Source organism: Oryx dammah, unplaced genomic scaffold (assembly GCF_014754425.2).
Source record: "Oryx dammah isolate SB20612 unplaced genomic scaffold, SCBI_Odam_1.1 HiC_scaffold_9, whole genome shotgun sequence".
Taxonomy (NCBI): domain Eukaryota; kingdom Metazoa; phylum Chordata; class Mammalia; order Artiodactyla; family Bovidae; genus Oryx; species Oryx dammah.
The window spans coordinates 36,091,958-36,116,780 of NW_024070193.1; the positions used below are offsets into that span (position 1 = coordinate 36,091,958).

At 41.0% G+C, this 24,823-nt stretch overlaps 1 protein-coding gene across 1 annotated transcript in view; it reads left to right on the top strand.

Annotated features, from left to right (window-relative positions):
* The first annotated feature begins 387 nt into the window (after nucleotides 1-387).
* Nucleotides 388-24,823, top strand: part of CNTN4 (contactin 4) — a 1,027,325-nt gene continuing 1,002,889 nt past the window's right edge. The window contains exon 1 of the mRNA XM_040245968.1: nucleotides 388-543. The gene's annotated coding sequence lies outside the window, so the exon portion shown is untranslated. The remainder of the gene's footprint in view (nucleotides 544-24,823) is intronic.

A 24,823-nucleotide genomic window follows, 5' to 3' on the forward strand; every position in this document is an offset into this window, starting at 1 on the left:
TACCCGGGCAGGTCGCGCCTCCTTGCGCCCCCATACTCGGATTGCAAAAGAAGGCGGCATCGATGCGGTTTATTTCCCGTCGCTAAGCAGCATAACCTCTTCAGGGCACGGGCATCGGCTTGATGGTTCATCGGGTGACCGGGATTCAGGCGAGGCACCCTGTCACGTCTCTGCTCCCGGGCACCGGGCCCTTCTCCCGCGGGCAGGGCCGGCAGGTGCAGCGCCGGGGCGCGCGCCTCCTCCGGCCGCGCACTGCGCATGCTCAGTCCCTCGCGCCCCCCCCCCCCCGCCCCCCGCCCCCGCGTCTTCCTCACGAGTCTCCCCCTCCTCTGGGGCTGGGGAGCCGGCAGCCTGACTCCGCGGCGCCGGGTTTTTTGAGCAGCCGCGAGCGTGAGGAGGGAGGGGAGCGCGGCACCAGGCAGAGCACCGGGTTCAACACCGGGATTGGTCGCGAGTAGGACGCTTTCGCCACTACTCTGGGACCCTCGGTCTGTGCCGGCGCCGCACCCGAAGCTGAGGCGGGAGCCGCGCTCAGGTGCTCAGGTAAGTGCAGCGCGCGAGCTGCCCGGGTCCCTGTCCAGCCTGGGTGCGTGCTGCCCTGGGCACCTCGAATTCGGAGAAAGAGCACGGGTCTCGGAGGCTGCCCAGGGGAGAGGGCGTTCTTCGGGGGCGTCCCCTCCTGCAGGGCTGGACGGGGCCTGTGGGCCGAACCGCCGTGGGCCCGCTCACCCTGCGGGGTCGGGGCAGCCGGCACCGTGCGCCCTGAACCCGGGAGGAGCCCGGGCACCGCCGCCGCCACGCAGTCACCTCACGGCAACCCTTGTTTTCAGTCAGAAAGTAAGTTTGTTGCGCCGGAAGGCTGCCCCGAAGGAGGGAACCTAGAGCCGGTAATGCTTCAGGAACCCTTACAATCAGCTCCTGCAACTGGTTTCAAGCTGTCGTCCCCTTTCCGCGCGCCTTCGCTGCTGGCGCGCGGTTCTCGGCGCGAGAGTTTCCCTCAGATGTTCCCCGGGGCTCCGAGCGCCCAGCTGCAGCCACCGTAGAGGAAGGCGAACTTGGGCTGAGATGTGAAGGGACTTGGGACTGAAAGGGCAAGATCCCGTAGCTGCGATGGAAGAAGTCTTGTTAGAAAGGACACTGTTGTTGGTTCTTTTTTTTTTTGGTGAGGGGCGGCCACTGTGTGCCAGACTCAGTGTTGAGCACTGGAGGTACAGCGACGAACCACATCCACCAGGTCCCCGCTGTTGTGGCACCTAGCTGATGTACCCAGACTCTGCGGGAGCGTGTGGTTGCGGCGTTTATTTACCTGCAACTTCAGGGGGATTCGCAGTTCCTTTTGAAAGGCGAAGGCAACCCCCTGTTCTCTTCCCCGGACCCAGACATCAGCGAGATGTGCGCCGGGCACCCTGCAGACACCAGCCGGCTCGCTCTCCTTTTGAAACGGAGAGCTCAAGCCGTGCGTGCATTTCTTCTCCTTGTGCTTCGCGAATATATTTCATTGCTTATGAAAGATGTGGAGGTGAGGTTTAGGAGGACGTGGGCTCCTGAATCTCTTAGAACCAGTCAGGGCGTCTGATACATGAAAACATTTTGAAGCACAGCGGAGCTCCTGCAAGGAGGCTTCGCGCAACGCGAAGCTTAGGAGGTTGATGGTTGGCTGGGGTCTCAGGATTTGGAGCGAAGAGGCTTGCGGGGGTGGTCTTAGGGAGAGTCAGTGTGGCAGCTCACCCTGGGTGGGTGGTCTGCGTTGGAGATGTGGGTGGATCTTGGGTTGTATTGAAGGGTTGTTTGCAAGGAGGAGCTCCTGGGAGGAATGCTAGGCTCCTGGAACTTTTTCTAGTTTTCCTACTGGAATCAACATAGAGGCAGGGACATGTTTGTCAGAATAACAGCGTCCTTTAATTGCATGGGAAGCTCCTGCAGTTTACTGCGAAGTGGATATTTCATGTAATAATTCCATATTTGTTTGGAATGTACATTTTTTGTGCTTTGAAGTTTACGGTTTAAGTCCTTTAGGGAGAGGGGCAAGAGCATGAAGACTGTACATTTCCTTGCAGGCAAGTCTATGGAGTAGCATTGCCAGTCCGGCTGATTAGCAAGTTTTTGTTGTTGTTGTTGTTTGTTTTTTTTCTCTGCCTCTTCCCAAGTGAGTGGAAAAGAACGTTGTGTCATGGGGGGTAGACACCTTGAGGTAGTTTTTGTGGCTTGATGAGAAAACTCACGTTTCACCCATAACTTTATTCTTCCTGCCTTGTGTGAATCAACACAAGAAGTGATGAAAGTATAATATTGCTGCTAAGGATCAGAAGTAAAGTCCCGTGGGGATATTATTTTTTTGCCATCTCATAAATTGCTATTGATTTTGTTTATTTGTTTAAACTGGCTTCAGCTGCTCTGGCTTGATGAGGTGGGATCATAATGGTAAGCCTCATTATTTATCAGAGTGGACCCTCCAAGTTTGCTGGCTAGCATGAAAAACTGACCTTTTAGAATTAGGGGCTGAGATGGTACGAGGAGTGACCTGTTGTTTAAGGGTGCAGATCAGAGCCACTTGGAAATGACAAAGAAAGCAGGTTTCCTTGTTTGCAGCCTTTTTATAACACTTTTCACTTCCTTTAACCTGGAAGAATTTTCCTCCTCCAGTCAGTTTGTTGCCCCTTCCCTAGTCATTTCATATTGGTAGGTCATATGATAGGAACAGCAAAATATTTCTTAGGTGACTGAATGACACAGTTTCTCAATCAGCAAAGTAGACTGCATTGTACAGTAAAAATATGTGCAGTGACATCGGTGCATTCACTAACATAAAAATATAAATAACTGGGATGTCTGTGGCCAAAATAAAGGTGGGTTTAGAAAATACATTATGCTAGTTGATATTTTTCCAGTAAAAATTAAAGATCTTTTTTAAAAAAGAGTGAACAGAGAACAAGCTTTTCAAATAATGTTGACTTAAAAAAAATCATCCACTTATTTTGCTTAGTTCTCTCTCTTTTTTATTCAGAAGTAGGTTTTAGAATTATTTTTTTCCCACTAAACACTTTATCTTTTAACTACAGTTTTGTTTTTTTTTTTTTTTTCTGAAAGGTACACAGGACATCTGTTACATCAGTTTAGGTCTTATAAAATGAAGGTAACCTGGATAAGTAAACTTCTCAGCAGAAGACTCCCCTTTATAGTTCTGACTTTTCCCCCCAAGTTTGTATGGGCATGATTTTAATGCATTGGATTCCTCTTTGTTTTCTTTGAAGACATAGACATAATATACATTTGTTTCAGTCTTTTTAAAAATCCAAGTAGTTTAATCTTCTATGAAAACATGCTTTTATATGATTTTAATTAATCTGTTTCTTAGGGTAAGTGGAAGATGTCTGTATACACAGATGTGGAGAGTCTTATTGTTGTCATTTTCCATAGCCAGTGTGTTAAGTCTGGTGAAGGAAACCAGCTTTATTAACTTAGACCTATTGGTCTTCATATTTTTTGATTAGGTACTGTCAGAGGACATTTGACCATAGATCACTAGTTATTTATACATTTCACACATATACTGTTATGTTGACCTGCTACGTATAAAACATACCCAGAAAGAAACCAAAGGATAAATAAAGTAAAAAATTATGAAACAGTTGTTCAAATATTCTTTTTCTGTATCCCAGTGGATTGTTTTGCATAGCCCCTAGGGTGTTTGCTTTGGAGATCACTCATGGTCTGGGACTGTTTTACCTTTTCTCCTTGTCTGTATCCCTGTTATTCATCATCTATGATACTGTAGCCAGTTGCAGAACTGATAGGAACATGGAGCTCCTGTAACAGGTGAATTAGGAACCTTGTTTCCCTGCCACGGACTCACATGTGGATGAAATGAGGCGTAAGAGATGAATGTGACCTAGGGGTCATCCTAGATCTCCCAAATTGGATATACAGATAAAAAATATGAAGTCTTAGCTCAAAGACTAAAGTTCTAGTGGTTAGAAAGTGAGGAAACTAAGGAATGAATGAGTGAAGGAAGGAGGAATCCTTTTTGTGTTGTGGCATTTATTGTCTGGAGGTCGGAAAGCCCATTTACCGTGGAGCAGATTAACCTGGACCTAAACGTGGCCCTACCACTCATTACAGTCATGATGTTGGACAAGACAATTGACTAACTTCTGTGAACCTCTGTTTCCTTAGCTATAAATTTGGGATGACATTTATTTCAATGCAGCATGGTAGGTATTATACACAGGAGTATAGGTAAAGAGCTTGGCTTTATTAGATTGGGTAGATTATGAATGATAACAAATGAATCGAAACAAAGTGTACAGATGAAACAAATGTATTTCTCATTCATATAAAGTTTCAAAATGGGTGATCCTGGCAGCATTCCTCCAAGATGTGATCGGAAGATCCAGCCTTAATACATTCTGTGTCCCTGCCATCTTCAGCATGTTCATCTGCAGGAAGGAGAAAGACCTGCAGGATAACTGCCCAGACGTGGAAGTCATACATATCACTTTTGCTTTCGTTCCGTTGGCCAGAGCTCAGTTATATATGTGTGTATCTTACTCTAAAGGAGTCTGGGAAATGCAGTTTAGCTGTGTTTTCAGAAGACAAAAAAAAGGTTTGGGGGAACAGCCATCATTGTCTGGCCTCCTGTTATTGCATGTGATATTTCCCCATGTTCAAATGAATGTTACTTCTTTCTTCCCCTTCTCCTTTCCCCCACCCAACTACTGGTTTTCTGGCAGAAAAACTAGAATAGATATAAGAAATAATAGAAACAGCGTACACAGACAGTGTGTATTATTTTTGAGGTCCTTTGCTAAGGTGCTCCCCATAGGAATTATTGTTCTGTCTATTGTATAGTTGAGGAAAACTAGGCTTAGAGAAATTAAATCATTTGCCTGGCATAGCCAGCAAGTGGCAGAGCTGGGATTTGAACCACATTGACTCTAGAATTGCTTCTCCTGGAAGCTTCACTATTTTTGTTGTTGCTGTTGTTCTTGCTGCAGTGCTTTTCTTATTGTAGCCATTGGACCAACTTTCCTTTCTGACTGTGTAAAAAAGGTGCAGGAAAATTTTAAAAAAATCCTAAAGAAGTTAAAAAGCTGCATCTAATTGAAGATATACTGAACCAGAATTATGTATGACATTGGTTTATTTTGAATACCTACCAGCATCAGGAGCAGATAGTTAAAGGAAGACCCCCCCTCCCCCATTACAGTGCTTTTTTACTTCTGATAAAAAATTCTAGGATCTGTTTATTCTTTCTTTTAAGCTTTCATTTTGGAAATCCTGGCCTATCACTTTTATGCTGCAGTGTGTGAAGATAAATTCCTGTTCATTTCTTAGCCTAAGCAAATATCCCTTCTGGTAAGTTCACGACTGAAACATCCTCTCCTAACCTTACCTTTGAGCAAAGGCCTTACTGTTCATTAACATCCCCAACTCCCCGAAAGTCTCCTCCTGTTGATTCAGCTTTCTAAAAGTGTTTCAGTATTTCCTGCATGACTGAAGGGACCTCTGTCTCTTATCCTAGAATCCTCTAAACAAAATGAGTCCTCTTGTCGTTCTCATTCTGTTGTCCCACTTATATTAGAGACTCTGCTTCGTCTCTTCTTTCCTATGCATTTGTCTTTTGTCTTTTACAGAAATATCTAGTACACTTATGGCTTCCAGTGGTCACCGTGGACATGTGAGGTGGTCATAATGAGAGTGAAATATTTTGCCAGGAGAATTCATTGTCCACATTATAGACTCATTTTTTCTTCTTGTTCAGTGTGTATTTGTATCATCTTCACAATTAATTAATGAGAAGCCACCCATCTTCCCACCATGCTAGGAGGTGTAAACTTATTAATCTGTAAACTTATTAATCAACTGTTTCTCAAAAGCCTGTGGTCATTTCCTTCTAATGGTCCCTGAACCTCTTGTCCTAAGAAATTTGATTTATTTTGCTTTTTTCCCCTAAATTTTTCTCCCTTCCAGTTCTCACATCCATGCCATCTGTGTGTGTGTGTGTCTGTGTGTGTGTGTGTGTGTGTTTCAAGGCCCCTCTTGTGATTTAATGGGGTTAGCGAGATGGAGAGGTTTAAACTTGCTTCTATGACCGCATGGATTGTAGCCCACCAGGCTCCTCTCTCCATGGGATTTCCCAGGCAAGAATACTGGAGTGGATTGCCATTTTCTCCTCCTGGGGATCTTCCTGACACAGTGATCGAACCAGGATCTCCTGCATTGGTAGGCATATTTTTTGGATTCTTTACCACTGAGCCACCAGGGACGCCTAGCTTACTATCATGTTTTCAGACTCCCAAAGAGCTGAGTCCCATAGGGACTTGTGAAAAGCTAATTCTAGCTTCTGTGTCAGATAAACTAAATTTTCAGTGACTTGAAAAGTCTTTATACTTCTTTGTCATGTTCAGGACTCACAGCACAGGAGTGGCTTTCCTTGGAGTCATTCAGAGAATCAGGTTCCTCGCCCTTGCGTGGCTTTGTCCTCTCCTGAGTCCTCTTTGTTCAGAAAAGGTATACGGCATGTGAGGAGAAAAATGTCCTGGCAGGTTTCAGACGAGCTTATTTCAGGCCCAGACTGGGAGTGGTTATCATGGCCCCTGCCCACATTCCATTGGGCAGAGCTCCGTCACTTGGCCATTCCTTGTTACAAGGGAAGCTGAGGAGTAGAGTCACACTGAGTGCCCAGGAGGAAAGGAAAACTTGTTTGGAAACACATTTCCAAAAAGAAGAACCAATATCCGGGGCAGGAATAGAGAACCAACATAGAGAATGGTTATGTGTGGACACAGTGGGAGAAGGAGTGGGTGGGATGGATTGGGAGATTAGGACTGACATAAATACACTGCCATGTGTAAAATAGATCAGTGGGAAGCTGCTATAAAGACTTTACTTTTATTTTTTTGTATTGGTTTGGCCATACATTGACCTGAATCTGCCATGGGTGTACACATGTTCCCCATCCTGAACGCCCCCTCCCATCTCCCTCCCCGCACCATCCCTCTGGGTCATCCCAGTGCACCAGCCCTGAGAATCCTATATCATGCATCGAACCTGGACTGGCGATTCTTTTCACATATGATATTATACATGTTTCAGTGCCATTCTCCCAATCATCCCACCCTTGCCGTCTCCCACAGAGTCCAAAAACTGTTCTGTACATCTGTGTCTCTTTTGCTGTCTCGCATACAGTGTTATCGTTACCATCTTTCTAAATTCCATATATATGTGTTATTATATTGTATTGGTATTTTTCTTTCTGGTTTACTTCACTCTGTATAATAGGCTCTAGTTTCATCCACCTCATTAGAACTGATTCAAAGACTTTATTTTTTAAAACAGTTTTAGCTTTAAAACAAAGTTGAGAGAGAGATACAGTGATTCCCGTATACCCTCTGCTGGAGCACATGCCTCTTGCATTATCAATGCCATTCACCAGAACGGTGCTTTTTTTAAACCAAGGATAAACCTACATTGACACATCATTATCACCCAAAGTTCTTAGTTTACCTTAGGGTCCCCTCTTGGTGTTGTACATTCTGTGGGTTTGGGTAACAGTATAATGACATATATCCATCATTATAATATCATACACAGTATTTTCACTGCCCTAAGAATTCTCTGTTCTCTGCCTGTTTATTTTTTCCCTTGGATCTTCCACCCCTAGAAAACACTGATCTTTTTAATTGTCTCCGTAGTTTTACCTTCTCTGAAATGTCACATAGTTGGAATCAAACATGTGTAGCCTTTTCTGGTAGATTTCTTTCACTTAATAATATGCATTTAATTTGTGTTCCTCCATGTCTTTTCATGGCCTGCAAGCTCATGGCTTGTTGCTGCTGCTAAGTCGCTTTAGACGTGTCCGACTCTGTGTGACCCCATAGACAGAAGCCCACCAGGCTCCCCTGTCCCTGGGATTCTCCAGGCAGAAACACTGGAGTGGGTTGCCATTTCCTTCTCCAATGCATGAAAGTGAAAAGTGAAAGGGAAGTTGCTCATTCGTGTCCGACTCTTTGCAACCCCATGGACTGCAGCCTACCAGGCTCCTCTGTCCATGGAATTTTCCAGGCAAGAGTACTGGAGTGGGATGCCATCGCCTTCTCTACATGTCTTGTTAGTATTGGATAATATTTTATTGCCCATTCTTAGTGCAAATGGTCTGGGTGAACTCCATTTCCTACTTAAGGACTGGAACATGCTCTTTTACTTAAGGAAGAGCCCTGGCTCTCTGTGTCCACAGTAATTGCTTCCAGAACAGGCACTGGGCCTGGTGAGAACCAGTGCAGAGGATGGAGATGTTTTCTAGCTTCTTAGTGACTCCAGCTGGGCTCCATGCATGCCTGGAACCAGTCCCTGTGAACAAGGAGACCAGAACCAGGGGCATGTCTGTCTGCCACTGCTCCAGCTGTCTTGCTACCAGGGAAGAAAGCCTCGGTCAAATGGCAGTCATCACATGTCACTTGAGAATGAAAACCAGAGGCAAAACGGAGAGAAACTCAGTCCTCTTATATTGCCTGAGACGATTCATCCAGCTATGTCTCATGTGAGTTTGCCTTCTGATATTTTAGCTCTTGGAATTCATAAATTACAGTTTGACTTTAGCTAGTTCGGGTTGAATTCTTATCACTTGCAGTCAATACTAATTTATTGGATCAAGGAGGCAAGGGGCAAAAATCCAGGATAGGAATGTTAGGAAAGTGTGTGTGTGTGTGTGTGTGTGTGTCTGAGCTCATCAGATGTGTCACTTTAGTTATGAGCCTAACAACAATTGCACTCCCTCATAATAAATCAGACTTCCAGTCAAGAATCACTTGGCAGTATCCTACCAGGCACAGATATTCATCACTAAATCATTAAGCCAAGCTCTCATTTCTTCAAAGTCTGTCTCTTTGTAGAGCTGTGAAGGGAGTTGGAAGAAAAATCATGTCCTCAGGCTTAATTCTCTCTTCTGAGACTTACTGTGGTCCTTCCTACATGATGTTCTTTTTTCCCAATCATATTTCTCCATTGTTTCCCCTTTTAAAACCCACAGCCTCACCCGTACCAGTCTAGTCATCCCGCCTGGACCTTGTCATGTATTTTTTTATCCTCACCTTTGTTTAGATTGCCTCTCAGTCTACCTCTGCTGTCTTTTCTTATCATGTTTATTGTACTTTGCATAATGCTTAACTCAAATGTGCCTCTCTTAAGCTTGTTTCCATACTACTGAGGAGTAAACAATGACTCTCTTCCCTGTACATACAAACTTCTGTTGTATTTTTTTTTTCCATTCCACTTCTATAATGGCTGTCATGAAAGTAACCAACCAGTTATCATAAGACTGAGGGGTTCCCAAGATGCTGTATATTATCGTTTAAATCAGGAAAGTCTTGGTCAATTGGGACAAGTTCATTGCCATACCTACTACATTGTAAACTTGCTTCACGTATCACTCAGTACCATGTGAGTCTCTTGAGAGGATAAGAGTTTGAAATTTGAAGACTGATTTCTTAGCAGTTCTAAATCCATTTTTGTACTACCTGTATTATTTTGTGTGATAGCAAATTACCTACTTTCTAGGTTTCTGCTTCATCTGCTATATGATGGGATAATATGTGTTTTGTAGAGTTCGTCAGATAATTAAATGACATGGTAAATTAAATCACTCAGTTTATTGATGGACGTATCTAGAAATTTGGGTTGTACCTAAAGGTGCAGGAGCTGGTGCACATTATGTGGAGTACAGCTTGCAAAGTACTTAATACTTGTAGCTAGTGCTTTCAAAAGCCTAGTAAGCTTCTGGTAAACAGATTTTAGAGCTTCTCAGGTGGCTCAGTGGTAAAGAATCCGCCTACCAGTGCAGGAGACACAGGAGGCGTAGGTTCGATCCCTGGGTCAGGAAGTAGGAAATGACAGCCCGTTCCAGTATTCTTATCTGGAAAATTCCATGGACAGAAGATCCTGGTGGGCTGTAGTCTGTGGGGTTACAAAGTGTTGGACATGACAGTGCAAGGGGACACACACATACACACACATGCACACGAGTTTTGTTTAGTTTTAAAACTGACTAATCTTACTTGCATTGGAGTATCTCTGCATAAAACATGATAGGCAACAAAAGTACAGTTAAACTCAGATAATATGTGTTCATGGAGCGTTAATGATCTTACAGGTGTTTTGGATAAGGGGAGAAATAAGTCAGTGAGAGTGATTAGAAAATATTTGAGAAAGAACTCCTGGTGTTGGAAACTTGAAAAGGCAAGAGTTGGCTGCAAGGTTCATTTGTTTTCTTTTTCTTGTCAGAGATTTATTTTTCTTTCTTATTTAAAGCCAGGATCAATAGTTTTCATGGTTTGGAAAGTGAAAATATTTTCCATGTTTAGGCAGGGTCAGTTTCAGCTCATAATACTTAAAACCCTTATTTTTTTTTCCCCCCCATTAATTAAATAAAGGTTGAGCATTTCTGGGAAAAACACTTTGGTTCATGAGAAAGTAAGGGTTAGGAGGGCAGCACTCCTGACTCCATAATTAATTTGAGGTTCTAAAAAATGCATCCAGGACTCCTCTGTTTTCACTACACTAAAATGACCCTTCTACCTTTGGGCTAAACTTTTGTCTAGAAAATACTTTGCACTTTGCAGAGCTGTACTCATATAACCTTGACAATTTATGTTGCCTGTGACTTTTAGGTTTATCATGGAAATGTCCAGTGAGGACAGTTGTCAACCAGTGTGCTTATGCTGACATGAGTCCAATTTGCAGGAGAAGAAAGTAAAACAATAAAAAAAAAAATGGCATGATTCAAATCCCCAAGTAAGTTTTATAGGGCTTGATTCTAGACACATTGAGATCATTTTGAGTTGCACAAATGTATATTGTCATCTGTACCAAATACAAATATGAATATTTTTGTCTTTAGTGACTCATTTGAGTAGCTATTAGCTAGTTATTGATTCTAGATTTCTTGCAGATTAGCAAATTAATTGGGAGTGTAGACAGTACTTTTACTATATTTAATTAGGTGAATGACATTCTTAAAGCGAGAATATTTACTTAAGTCATGTTTCTAATTCCTTGTAAAAATTATAGCAAAAACGTGGCTAAGTGGAATTCTTGGAATTAAATTAATGGGGTTCGCTGGTGACTCAAATGGCAAAAGATCTGCATGCAGTGCAAGAAACCTGGGCTTGATCCCTGGGTCAGGAAGATCCCCTGGAGAAGGGAATAACTCCCACTCCAATATTCTTGCCTGGAGAATCCCATGGACAGAAGAACCTGGCAGGCTGCAGTCCATGGGGTCTCAAAGGGTCTGACATGACCGAGCCACTAACACGTTCACTTTTCACAAATAACAGTTTGCTTTAATCTACCAATAGTGGTTTTTAAAAAATGGAAATCCAGGTCAACTATATTACTGATCAACTAAATAGGTGGCTAAGTATGATTTACTTCTTGATGACATGGATCACTGTGATGAACATAGTCTAGTAGTTTAGACTAGGACAGTGATTCACTTTTGAATCAGACCCACCTGGATTTCTTCTGTCACCAAGCTGTGTGATCTTGAGCATCTTCTTAACCCTTCAGTTCAGTTCAGTCACTCAGTCGTGTCCGACTCTTTGCGACCCCATGAATTGCAGCACTCCAGGCCTCCCTGTCCATCACCAACTCCCAGAGTTCACTCACACTCATGTCCATCAAGTCAGTGGTGCCATCTAGCCGTCTCATCCTCTGTCGTCCCCTTCTCCTCCTGCCCCCAATCCCTCCCAGCATCAGAGTCTTTTCCACTGAGTCAACTCTTCGCATGAGGTGGCCAAAGTACTGGAGTTTCAGCTTTAGCATCATTCCTTCCAAAGAAATCCCATGGCTGATCTCCTTGAGAATGGACTGGTTGGATCTCCTTGCAGTCCAAGGGACTCTCAAGAGTCTTCTCCAACACCACAGTTCAAAAGCATCAGTTCTTCAGCGCTCAGCCTTCTTCACAGTCCAACTCTCACATCCATATATGACTACTGGAAAAACCGTAGCCTTGACCAGATGGACCTTAGTCGGCAAAGTAATGTCTTTGCTTTTGAATATGCTGTCTAGGTTGGTCATAACTTTTCTTCTAAGGAATAAGCATCTTTTAATTTCATGGCTGCAGTCACCTTCTGCAGTGATTTTGGAGCCCCAAAAAATAAAGTCTAACTACAAAATAGTTTTTAAAATCTGCAAAATGAAGTAGATTATGCCTACCTAGTAGAGATGCTGTGAACATTAAATGATGTGAGTTTAATAATTTAGTAGGTGTGCACAATACGTTCTAAGCACTAAGCAAACTTGCCCTATTCTATATTCTAATCTTGGCAGTTTATACAGAACATAGTATATACAGCTGCTTTCTGTTTGTTGAGACAACAAATGTTAGACTGGATTGTGCAACAGGATCCCATCAGGGACTGGTGAAACATCAGACCCTATGCCGAGTGGCCTCTGTCTGCTTTCTGCTGCTTTTCAGATGCTTATATATCATATGATTCCTTACTTTGGTGAACTACCCATTTCTATGTGCTGTTTCTTCCTGCTTGTCTCCTGGAAAAACAAAAACAAATTTACAAGCCATTCAGACTATATTTAGTAATTTAAATAGTTCTGAATGAGGCTGTGAGGGGCCTTCCAGACCCCTCTTTTTGTGAGAGACTAGGAAAGGTAGTAAATGGTCTGGAATTCTTAACAACAAATGGATTTCTCTAAAGAGACCAAAATAGTGACTCATCAGTTTTTCTTATGCCCCCTAAAAAGTGGCTCTGCTTCAGCAGATATTTGCCAGTTTTTAATTTATCCATGACTTCTCACCCTACCCTATTCCCATATACCTCCTAACATCAGCTGTCTTGTTACATCACTTCTCTGGGGTTCAGTGTGCAGTGAGCAATTTTTGTGTCAGGAATCCTCTGTCATAACAAATAGATTTAACAAAGTCAACTTACGTAAAGCTACCTGTGTTCTCTTCATATATCTGTAAAAAGATGTCCTTAATTGATTATGTAGTGTAAGAATAGTTGAAGGTAGACCAGAAAGACTATCTGTGAATTAATTATCCTGCCTATGTAGAAGAACAGTGATCACTGAAGAAAACTGATTAGTTGTTACAAGCCAGTTTAACTTATTCAAAGCCTCTGTTATTTTATTGCATACTGAACTAGTGAATTAGTTGGAGAAGGCAATGGCACCCCACTCCAGCACTCTTGCCTGGAAAATCCCATGGATGGAGGAGCCTGGTAGGCTGCAGTCCATGGGATCACTAAGAGTCAGCCATGACTGAGCAACTTCACTTCACTAGGAGCATGGATGTTTCCTATTCATTTTCACTCTTCTCAGCGTCCCCTACTTCCTGACCGAGGTAGTGAGAGGTACAGTAGAAACAGAAAATAACCTGCCTTGATAATATTGTCACATGTATTTGTGATACGCTTTGCAGCAGCGGCCTGTTTGTGAAGATTTCTGTGTTACAGTTGTGGAAGGTTGGCTTGCTTACCTGTAGTACTATAAAATTCATTCAAAAGTCTGTACTCTGAGAACATGATCTTCACTCTGTAAAGAAGTTCCTTTTATTTTCTTTAGCACATTTCAAGATCTCTTTCACCAGTTACTAGAATCTAACTCACTCCAGTACTCTTGCCGGGCAAATCCCATGGACAGAGGAGCCTGGTAGGCTGCAGTCCATGGGGTCGCTAGGAGTCGGACACGACTGAGCAACTTCCCTTTTCCTTTTCACTTGGGCAATGGCAACCCACTCCGATGTTCTTGCCTGGAGAATCCCAGGGACGGGGGATCCTGGTGGGCTGCCGTCTCTGGGGTCACACAGAGTCGGACACGACTGAAGTGACTTAGCAGCAGCAGCAGCAGCAGCAGAATCTAACTAAAAATTCCTAGTACATTCCCTTTATTTTTTTTCTTGAACCTGTTGATCAGAATGACAGACATTGCAACAATCCTAGATAACTGTGAATGTGGTGGGAAGATTTGTATATGGGCTATACAATGTGGGGTTATTGTGAATTCATAGTTCCATTAACTCTACTCAATTCTTTTATTAGTAGCAATTTACCAGTATCTTGTAGTTTATATTATGTGCTGTAACTGAAATTAGTACTTTTGTTTTAAACGTTACTGTTATTCAAAGCAGCACTCTTCTTTTGTTCTGAATTAATGAGCTTGTACAAATTTTAGTAATTTTCTTATAATGTAACTCCTTAAATCAATATATTAAGGTTAATGCTTAAGAAAAGGAGCATAATATATAATATACTCTCTATGATAATGAATTCCATGTTTTAGGTTGTGATTCAGTTTCTACAGATGGAGAATGTTTTATATGATGAAAAAGAAAAGTAGTAGGCAGACTTGGTGATTGAAAATGATATCATCAAATTCTGGCTACACGACTCTTGTAAGATTAGACCAAATTATTTAACATATCTTGGCTTCATTTTTCTTACCATATAATGAGGTTATTCTTGTAGAATTATGAATACCAAAATGAGCTAATGATGTGTACACATAACCTGATGCTTTGCATGTAACTATATCATCCCTAAAAATGTGGAGTTTATCATTATAATCTTATTTTTCTCATACATTTATTCAATATGATACCTATTTGTTGATGAAATAATGAAAGTTGTAGCTTATAAATTTGAAATGTTATTCCTTTAAATAATTAAGAAAGTGATGCATGTTTGCCCCTGTGACTTTATCCATGGGTGTGTGTGTGCATGTGTGTGTGTGTGTGTGTGTGTGTGTGCACGTGCACACGTGCTCAGGTGTATCCAACTCTGCATCCTCATAGACTCTAGTCTGCCGGGCTCCCCTGTCCATGAAATTTTCTAGGCAAGAATGCAAGAGTAAATTGCCATTTCCTACTGCAGGGGATCTCCTTGACCCTGGGATTGAACCCACATCTCTTGAATAGACAATGTGATCTTCCTTGACTGCACAGAAACAGAAGGAGGCAACCTTTGTATAGTGTGTTGTTTTATGACTGATTGTTACAGAGAGCTGCTGGATCAGAGCTGAGATGTGATTAGCACTGAGATTTCATTTTGGAGAAATAGTTTTGACTATGGTCAAGAGTCTTATTTATTATAAAGAATGAATTACTGAATAGGTTCTCATCTGTATTCTTGCTACTTCAGCTCTAGCCCATCTTGCCATGCTACAAAAAGAAATGCTGAGATGTGACAGAGTAGAAATATAAAAATGTTTCAAGTTGCTCTTAGTCAAATGTGATTGAAATTTTTAAAAAGCTTTACATAATTTTCAAAAATCTCTGATACTAATAGTATTTGGGAATGAATTTCTGTTTATTTGGGAGACTATCAGTTTACATATTGTACACATAGTCTCCTTATAGGTGCTTTGAGTGTCAGAACTTAGCGAGCATAACTGTAATGACTAATACATTATTAATATGCTTGCTATGAAGGATTTTTACATAATTGAAGAGGAACAAGCTAATGTTATTTTCTTTTCCATGTGTTTGTATAGCCTTTAAAGAATGAAACAGTTTTAGTAAGTTTATTTTTAATGTTTCTCTACTTCCCCCGTGTTTGGGGTTTACCGTGTGGGTTTGCAGAATTCAAATAACACTTCTTTGTCATTTAACCTCATTACTTAAATGCTATAATTACTTTTTTATTTTGTTTCTTTATTTCTAACATATACAGTGAGAACTTAAGTATTGTTTCTCTTTGTGTTGTACATTTCCCCCTACTATCTACTAAGCTAACTCACATCAGAATCTTAGTTCATTGATAGACTTCCATCCATTAATTTATATCCTGTAGAATCTAAATATTGCCTCTGAATGGAAATTTGCTTGACTTCAGGCTTATATATATATCTATATCTATATATACACACACATATGTATGTATATTGGAGAAGGGAATGGCAACGCACTTTAGTATGTTTGCCTGGAGAATCCCATGGGCAGAGGAGCCTGGCAGGCTACAGTCCATGGGGTCACAAAGAATCGGACACGACTGAAGCAACTTAGCACAGCACATATGTGTGTGTGTGTATATATTTGTGTGTATATATATATATATATATATATATGAAGAAACATGTATAATGCACTTTCAAGGAATTATTTGCTTGGTGTGAAAAGAAAACCAAAATTACAGTGTGGTGTGATGTGGGATATTATGGTGGTAATTGCAAAGAAATTATGGGGAAGAATTTATATTAATATTGAGATAAAGTGAAACGATGGATAGAATTCACAGTTTGAGTTTGGAAAGAACACTTAAGAAAAAGAATATAGTGTGACAGCAGGATGAGATAATGAGAGAAGTGGTATGTTTAGGGATTGGCAAAGAGTTAAGAATGAGTGGACCTCACAAATGTAGGAGAGTAATAGCAAAGTCCTTGGACTATACTGCAGAGACCTGAACGTGAATGATGCCCAGTGAGTTGGGCAGAGAACAAACAAAGACAGTGTAATTGTGTGCTTAGGGTGATTAGTGCATTATAGAATTGTACAAAGTAGCATCTTTAGGGAATAAGGGGAAACTGACTTGTGTCCTTGAGACCATAGAAAGCCATTGCACAATTTTAAAGGACTAGAATGACATCAGACAGTTAATTTTGAAAAATTCATCCTAATTTAATGTGAAAATCTAAGTGATATGTTGGGGCTGGTGTGTGGAGTGTTATTCGTAACCTGTCTAAGCTTAGATATGTGCCTGATCTATGCGTAGTTCTTATATCCTATTCTGATTGTGTTAATGATGTAAGAAAACAGCAAACTTGGTAGAAAAGTATGTTACATTTTCATATAAAATATTTTTACTTTCTTAATGTATTTCATTATTTAAATCCAGTATGCACAGGGGTTAATAAGTAATTTGGGATCTAAATTAGAAAACTAAGAAAATGAGCAAACAAATATTCTAAAGCACATAATGATAAAAAAAAAAGCATTGCACAAGGTAATTAAGTGCCTTTATATTGTAGTATGGGGGGAATTGTTTCATGGCAGTAGATTTACAAATAGACAATTCAAATTGAATATCCTTTTTTTCCATTTAAAAATGTTTTATTTGAGATACTGGAAGGTTACATTGTAGGGTATCCAGTGATCATCTGCTTTCCCCCATGTTTTCTGGCTTTACTCCATAATGCTTACCTGTGTCTATGACACATTCCTTTGCTAATAAATAACACTTGCTGTCCTTAGATGTTCAGTTCAGTTCAGTCACTCAGTTGTGTCCGACTCTTTGCGACCCCATGAATCGCAGCACACCAGGCCTCCCTGTCCATCACCAACTCCTGGAGTTCACTCAGACTCACGTCCATCGAGTTGATGATGCCATCCAGCCATCTCATCCTCTGCCGTCCCCTTTTCCTCCTGCCCCCAATCCCTCTCAGCATCAGAGTCTTTTCTAATGAGTCAGCTCTTCACATGAGGTGGCCAAAGTACTGGAGCTTCAGCTTTAGCATCATTCCCTCCAAAGAACACTCAGGGCTGATCTCCTTTAGAATGGACTGGTTGGATCTCCTTGCAGTCCAAGGGACTCTCAAGAGTCTTCTCCAACACCACAGTTCAAAAGCATCAATTCTTTGTTGCTCCGCTTTCTTCACAGTCCAACTCTCACATCCATACATGACCCCTGGAAAAACCATAGCCTCGACTAGACGGACCTTAGTCAGCAAAGTCATGTCTCTGCTTTTGAATATGCTGTCTAGGTTGGTCATAGTTAGTTAGTGGTAAAGAGTATGCCTGCCAGTGCAGGCGATGCAGGAGGCCTCAGGAAGATGCCCTGGAGGAGGAAATGGCAACCTGCTCTAGCATTTTTGCCGGGAAATCCCATGGACAGAGGAGCCTGGCGGTCTATCTTCCATGGGGCCACAAAGAATCAGACATGATTAAGCGACTGAGCACAAAGGGAAACTAATGGTATTCGGTAACATTTCAAATAGTAGTCATTGATGCTGATTATTTAAAAATTTTAATTCACAGCAATAAGCTTACTTTCCCAACAGTAAAAATCACTTCTAGTGTATATAGTCTTGTGGGTTGATAAATCCAGAGCCCACTCCCTCACTAAGAAGTGCCCCAGGAATCTTTCTTCAGTCGACCCTTCTGCTGTTGCAGTATAAGAAAGGTGCCAGCGTATGACTTTCATCTCTGAATGCCTGAATTATTAGACCCTCTCTACTCATGTGTAGAATCCTAAGATCAGTAACAAAAAGATGAAAAAAGAGTTGGAGGGAGGGGTTACTCTCTGTATCGTGTCAGTGTCCTGGCCAGCCCTGTCCTGGCCTGCCCGGTGGTACCTGCTCCTGGCGGGGGGGTGCGTCTGGCGCTGTTTGATTCCCGAGTTTTCTCTTCTATGTTATGATCTCCTTATATCCTTTTTATACAGTACCTCAGTACCTTTCCCCCTAGGTTCTCATTGGTGTTTATTTTTGCTTGCACCCCAAGGACTGTAGAGCTTTTCCTAGTATCAGATGTTTGGAGGTGCTTCATACCACGTGCCTTATACTGTTATGCCCTCATCTTTCTATTGAGTCTGAAGCACAGACACAAATTTACTTTTTCAGAATGCACCACTCATTAGTTTGAGGCCCCTCCATTAATTTGAAAATCATCCACCCTGGAGAGCCTATGGCATTTCTCTCATTTTACAGTAATTACTCTCATCCCAGTGTTCTGCAGGGTGGGAAAGTTGGCTGGGAATGTGTATAAATCCCTCTACGTTCCTCTGGTTTTCAGGATTTGGTGAGTGACTGCTAACAAAGGAGCTCTAAGGTCTCATACAAGTGCACATGCCATGGTGCTTCCTTACAAGCTTGTTCTTCTCTGAATAATTCACATCATCCAGTACTTTCTGCGGCTTTATAAGATGAGCAGTTGAAAGTTCCCTTCTTGGTCTAGCCAGCGCTTAATGCCTTTTCTGCAAATGTATTTTTGGAGACTCTGATCACAGTAAGGAGCTAAAAGCTTAGATTTGGTGGCCCACCTTGCAAACTTGTCATTAACTCTGGGACCCAGGTCTGTCGGTATTTACGCACAGAGGTTTAATCTTTGTACAGAGTGCCTTATAGTAGTCTGAGCATAAAAGTCTCAGAGTGTAACTTGGGCCTGGTGTTCATAATTGAGTTACACCCCAGGCCTGATGATCTTCTAATACTTTTTCATATATAATCATGCACCACTAAACTCTTGTTGATCTTCTGTTAGAAGCAAGGCATTGCAGGAGACCAAGTGCCCTCAACTTGGGAGCAGAAGCAGGGACCATGCATATGGGAGTGAGTATAAGCTCTCTGGGGTAATTGCTACAAAATATGATCCTCAGAGAAAGCTGGCATTTTAGAAGAAGCTAAAGATTCACAGGCCCACTCTAGAGGCACTGAATCAGAGTCCCTGGGGATGAGGTTTAGGAAATTATGTTTTGAATATGCTCCCCATGTGATTCTGATGTTCAGCCAGGTTTGAGAACTAGAGCTTGTTCTGCAGAGCACTAATTCTTCAAGATATAAATAGGATTCTGTTTAAAAAACTTCTCAGCAGGAATGAGCTTAGAAAATTCTGTATTTTAAATAGATTTTCTTACATTAGAATTTCTCAGACTCTTTATGTGCCTTGTGAAATACATGTCTCTGAAACTTACTTGACTAAGGTCTTTCAGGTTGCTATAACAGAGTACCACAGACTGGGTGACTTACAAGACAACAGAAGTGTATTTCTTATAGTTATGAAGGCTGAGAAGTCCAAGATCAAAGTGCCGGCATATTCAGTGTCTGCTGAGGCTGCTTTCTGGTTCGTAAATAGCCATCTTCTCTCTGTAACCTTACATTAAAGAAGGAGCAAGAGAGCTCTCTGGGGTCTTTTTATAAAGACACTAATCCCATTTGTAATGGTTCTGCCTTCATAACTGACTGACATCCCAGAGGTCTGACTTCCAAATACCATCACATTGGGAATTAGGTTTCAATGTAAGGATTTTGGGAGATATACAATTTGGTCTATAGGAACTAAAAAACAACCTCCCTCCTCAGAGCAAAGATTGTCTATGAAACATCGAAAGGGGTGGTGCTCAGCCCTGATGCATGTTAGAATAATTCGATTTAGTTGGTCTGGGGTGAAGGTGAATTCTGGGAAATAGAATTTTTATAACACTTCCCAGATGATTTTATTAAATGCAGCAGTGTTGAAGACCATAAATATCATGATATTAATATATTCTTTGGAAGACATGTTGGGAAATTTAGTCCTAGTGTGTGTTCCTATCACCCAGGTTTTTGTTTGTTTGTTTCACATCTGTCTGTATGTATTAACATATGTTAATATATATCTCATATTACATTTTTAAGAGAAGGTTTAAAAAAATTTTTTTTTCTGCCTGTAACATAAACTTCTTTTGGGAAGAAGTACCCCCAGTCATTGGAGACACTCTATGAGAAAAGACTTCTAAGTAAATATATATGGACTTTCATAATGAATAATATTAATCAAATACAATGTATCAAGCAAGTTGCTTTTATTATATTATCTCATTTAAGCCTGTAATGATCCTGTGAGCTAAGTGCTGTAATGAACCCTAGGTCCTAGATGAGATAACTGAAAATCGGAAGATTAAATAACTCAATTCATGCTAGCAGTAAATAGCCACACTGATGTCACATTACTGGTGTGCCTGCCTGTGAAGCTTTTAACCAGTATGGATTCCTCAGGAAGGTAGAGATTTTTATCCTTAGTGATCAGTATATGGTTAAAAGACCTAAACTTGTACAAACGGCTTTCACAACTACATTTTATTGCAAGGATTGTGCATCTTCATAAATTTTAGGGGTTTGGGAATGCATTCCAAATGTTAAAAATCCTTTCAAAATAGGAAGATTTTCAGACAAACATTGGTATATGAATACAAACAGAATTTTTGTAGTTATAATAGGCTGGTATTTTGTGTATGTAAGCTATATGCTATATTCATTATTCTGAATTTATTTGAATATGCATGATTCAATGTATAAATGTATTTTTTCTTATAGCTAGCCTTCCAATATTGCTAAACTTCTAAAAAATATGGAGTTTGATAAATTTTCATTAGTCTGGCCACAGATTTAAATAAAGAGATAAGAGTTCTTTTCACTACTGGCAATAAAACTCAGTGGAGGGGATTTATGTATGGGTTCAAATTCATGCTTATTAGATTCTCAGAACATGATGTTTCCTTTTAAAAGTAAACGCCTGTGCAACTTGTTATGACAAGTAGAAAAAGTACTCAGTGGCATGTCATTCATTTTACTAGAGAAGATAAATCGAATAATGTATAAATGACAACACTGAGAGTTTTTAGTGAAATATAGTGATTTATCTTATGTGTCGATTTGTATAGGCCACAGTCCAGATATCTGGTCCAACACATATCGGTGATGCTATAATATTTCTAAAGATGTGACTAACATTTAAATCAGGGCACTGAATAAGCAGATCTATAATGTAGGTGGGCCACATCCAGTTAATTGGAGGCCAGAAGAGTGCTTTTGGACTCCAGTTACAACTTCAGCTCTTCCTTGGGTCTCCAGCCTATTCTGCAGATTTCATACTTGCCAGCATCTACAATTACATAAGCTGGTTCCTTAAAATAAATCTGTCTTTTTCTAATACACATATATTGTGTGTACAGACACACACACACACACACACGTTTGTTTGATCTATTTCTCTGGAGAACTCTGATTACTTTACCAAGAAAGTTTTTCCATTCTGTTTTTTCAAATAATTGCCTTGAATGTTCTTGTCCACAGAATTACTCTCCTAATTTTGCAGAATGATGAGCATTGTGAATGGCAGCAATTTTTACCTTTTCCAACACTGACGCTGTGTCCCCATGATTGACCATTTCATAAATGCCATATAGAGTAAATGGGAGCGTAGAGAGTTCAAAAAGGCAGTTCTTGCTCCTTGTGAATTTGTGGTATGACAGGTTTTCGGGTATGGCTTTGATCTTCTAGTCAAAGTGGGGTCCCTTAGAAAAACATGAATGAAATATCCCACAATTCATTTCATTCTCGATTCAGCTTATAGACGTTGACAGCTAACTCTGTGCTAGGGCCAAGTTAGGTCATGTGGGTAGAAAAACAATCAGACATGCATCCTGCTTCATGCAGCTCAGAGTCTGGTAGGAGAGACTGAAAAACGTTTTAAATAACTAATACTTCTAATACAAATAATTATAAACTGAAATAGGTGCTCTGAAGGCGAGAGGGAGGGTGCTAAGCTGGAGACGACTGTGAGAGGGATCTTCTTTACATGGCCTACAGAGAGAAAGTTTCTTAGTGAAAATGAATTTTGAGACCCAAACCTTGAGGAGAAGCTAGTCAAATAAATAACTGGAGAAGAAAGTTCCAGGCAAAGAACACAACGTGAAAAGGGACAGAAAACAAGGAAGACCTTGATTGATAACTGGCTTAATATGTAAAGGATCGAGGATCACTGGTCAGGAAAGCCTTACCAGAGCTGACATGGTGGGTGTGAAAGTTGTGAGGAGCACTATGTAGGAAACTGATTACGTTGGGAAGACGAAGTTACTTTAGCTGGATTCAAGTTTGAGATTCTGGTAGTGGTGGTGGTTTAGTTTCTAAGTCATATCCGACTCTTGCGACCCCCTGAACTCGGCCAGGCTCCTCTGTCCATGGGGTTTCCCAGGCAAGAGTACTGGAGTCGGTTGCCATTTGCTTCTCCAGGGGATCTTCCGCACCCAGGGATCAAACACCATCTGCAGGTGGTTTCCTGCATTGCAGGCTGTCTGCTGCACTGCAGGTGGATTCTTTACCACTGAGCCACCAGGGAGTCTTTCAGTTCAGTTCAGTTCAGTTCAGTTCAGTCACTCAGTCGTGTCCAACTCTTTGCGACCCCATGAATCGCAGCACACCAGGCCTCCCTGTCCATCACCATCTCCCGGAGTTCACTCAGACTCACATATATTTTAGGGAAAATATTCACTTCACACTTAAACAGTTTTTATATATGCTTAACTTCCATATTGTTTAAACCAAAAATGAGGCATTGAGGTATTAGAGAGAAATACATATTTTTAGTATGAATATAACCATCATGAACAGGCACTGCTGTTTCAGGCTAGCTCATGGATACTTTGCTGCTGCTGCTGCTGCTGCTGCTGCTGCTAAGTTGCTTCAGTCATGTCCGACTCTGTGCAACTCCATAGACGGCAGCCCATGAGGCTCTCCCGTGCCTGGGATTCTCCAAGCAAGAACACTGGAGTGGGTTGCCATTTCCTTCTCCAGTGCATGAAAGTGAAAAGTGAAAGTGAAGTCGCTCAGTCGTGTCCAACTCTTAGCGACCCCATGGACTGCAGCCCACCAGGCTCCTCCGTCCATGGGATTTTCCAGGCAAGAGTGCTGGAGCGGGGTGCCATTGCCTTCTCCAGATGCTTGTCTAGAGATCGTAAATCTTACATGTCATAATGTTGATTTGGAAGATTCTCCATACTTTGAGAGACTATCTCAGTATTGCAAGTCACTTGAAACTCTAGGCTTACTGACTTTTGTGAATTTTAGTTGTATAACTATTTCTTTTCTTGTCATCTTTCCCTACCTCTCCTCTCCTTTCCCCTCCTTCCTCTCCCTTCTTTTCATTTTTAATCTAGTCCTTACCTAGGCCTTAGAAATATAGCAGTGAACGTGGTGAATATATCATTTCACTTGTAAAAAGTTACACGTTAGGAGATGTGTGTCCTCCAATTCTGTAGTACTGCAAAATAGGGTACTCTAGAAATTGTGCTGTAAACGAAGCCCCTCACTGAAGAATTTTAAGCAAATCTCAAACTTCTAATTTGGGAGAGTTTTCACTTCATATTTTGAAGAATTCAGTGTACACCCTTTTGTCTATATTGTTAAGAGTTAAGATTATTATCTGTTATTTAAAGGGAAAAAATTCTGATGGTAATGAAGAAGTAGGGTCTAGGTCCTTGACTAATTAAGACAGGCTGTTAATGTTGTTGAATTTCCCTGGAAGATCTGAACTTTCAATGTCACTTTTCCCTTATATTACTTTGTATTTTTAAGTTATTTTTCCATAAAGGTTATATGTCTGTGAGTGTGCTTTTTAATAGTGTAAAAGGGTATCTAGTCAAAACTAAGCTTCCTTTCTGTCACCTTCAATTATCGATAGTTCTTTCTCTTAGAGGCAATGTAGTATCATTTATCTTTACAGAGTTATTTAATGAATATGAGTACATATATATTAAGATACTTACTCAATAAAAAAGATATGTGACTGTCTACTGTAAAAACAATGGCTTGGAATATTCTATTTTTACTTAAAGATGAATCTTAGATATCAGTCTATGCTTGGCTGTCTCTTGGTTGCCAATTACTACTCAGAATATTTATTCATTTGTACCAAGATCATAATGCCAGACCCTTGGTCATCATCATTTGTGCTCTTCACAGGCCTTTGCTACTATAAACATTATTTCTGTAAACATATGTGAGTGTATCTGCAGTGCAAATTCTTAATAGGAGCCTGGGAATTTCTCAGTGAAAAAGCAGTGCATTTGCATTTTTAGCACTTGTTATTCTCAGATTCCCCTCCAAAGAAATGATCACAATAGACATTCTCCAAATAATGTCTTTATATGTTTTGAGTAGAGGCAGTAGCTCCTTGGTGATTAGCAGAAATTCATTCTATAATCTGCCAACATTAGCGATTTTCACGAAGCCTTACAGGCCATCACATATCTAGATAGAGCAACTTATATTAGGCATTTTGTGCAAGGTCATGGTTGCTGTTGTTTCTATCCTTTCTAGCTATAAGAGCACATTAAGGGCT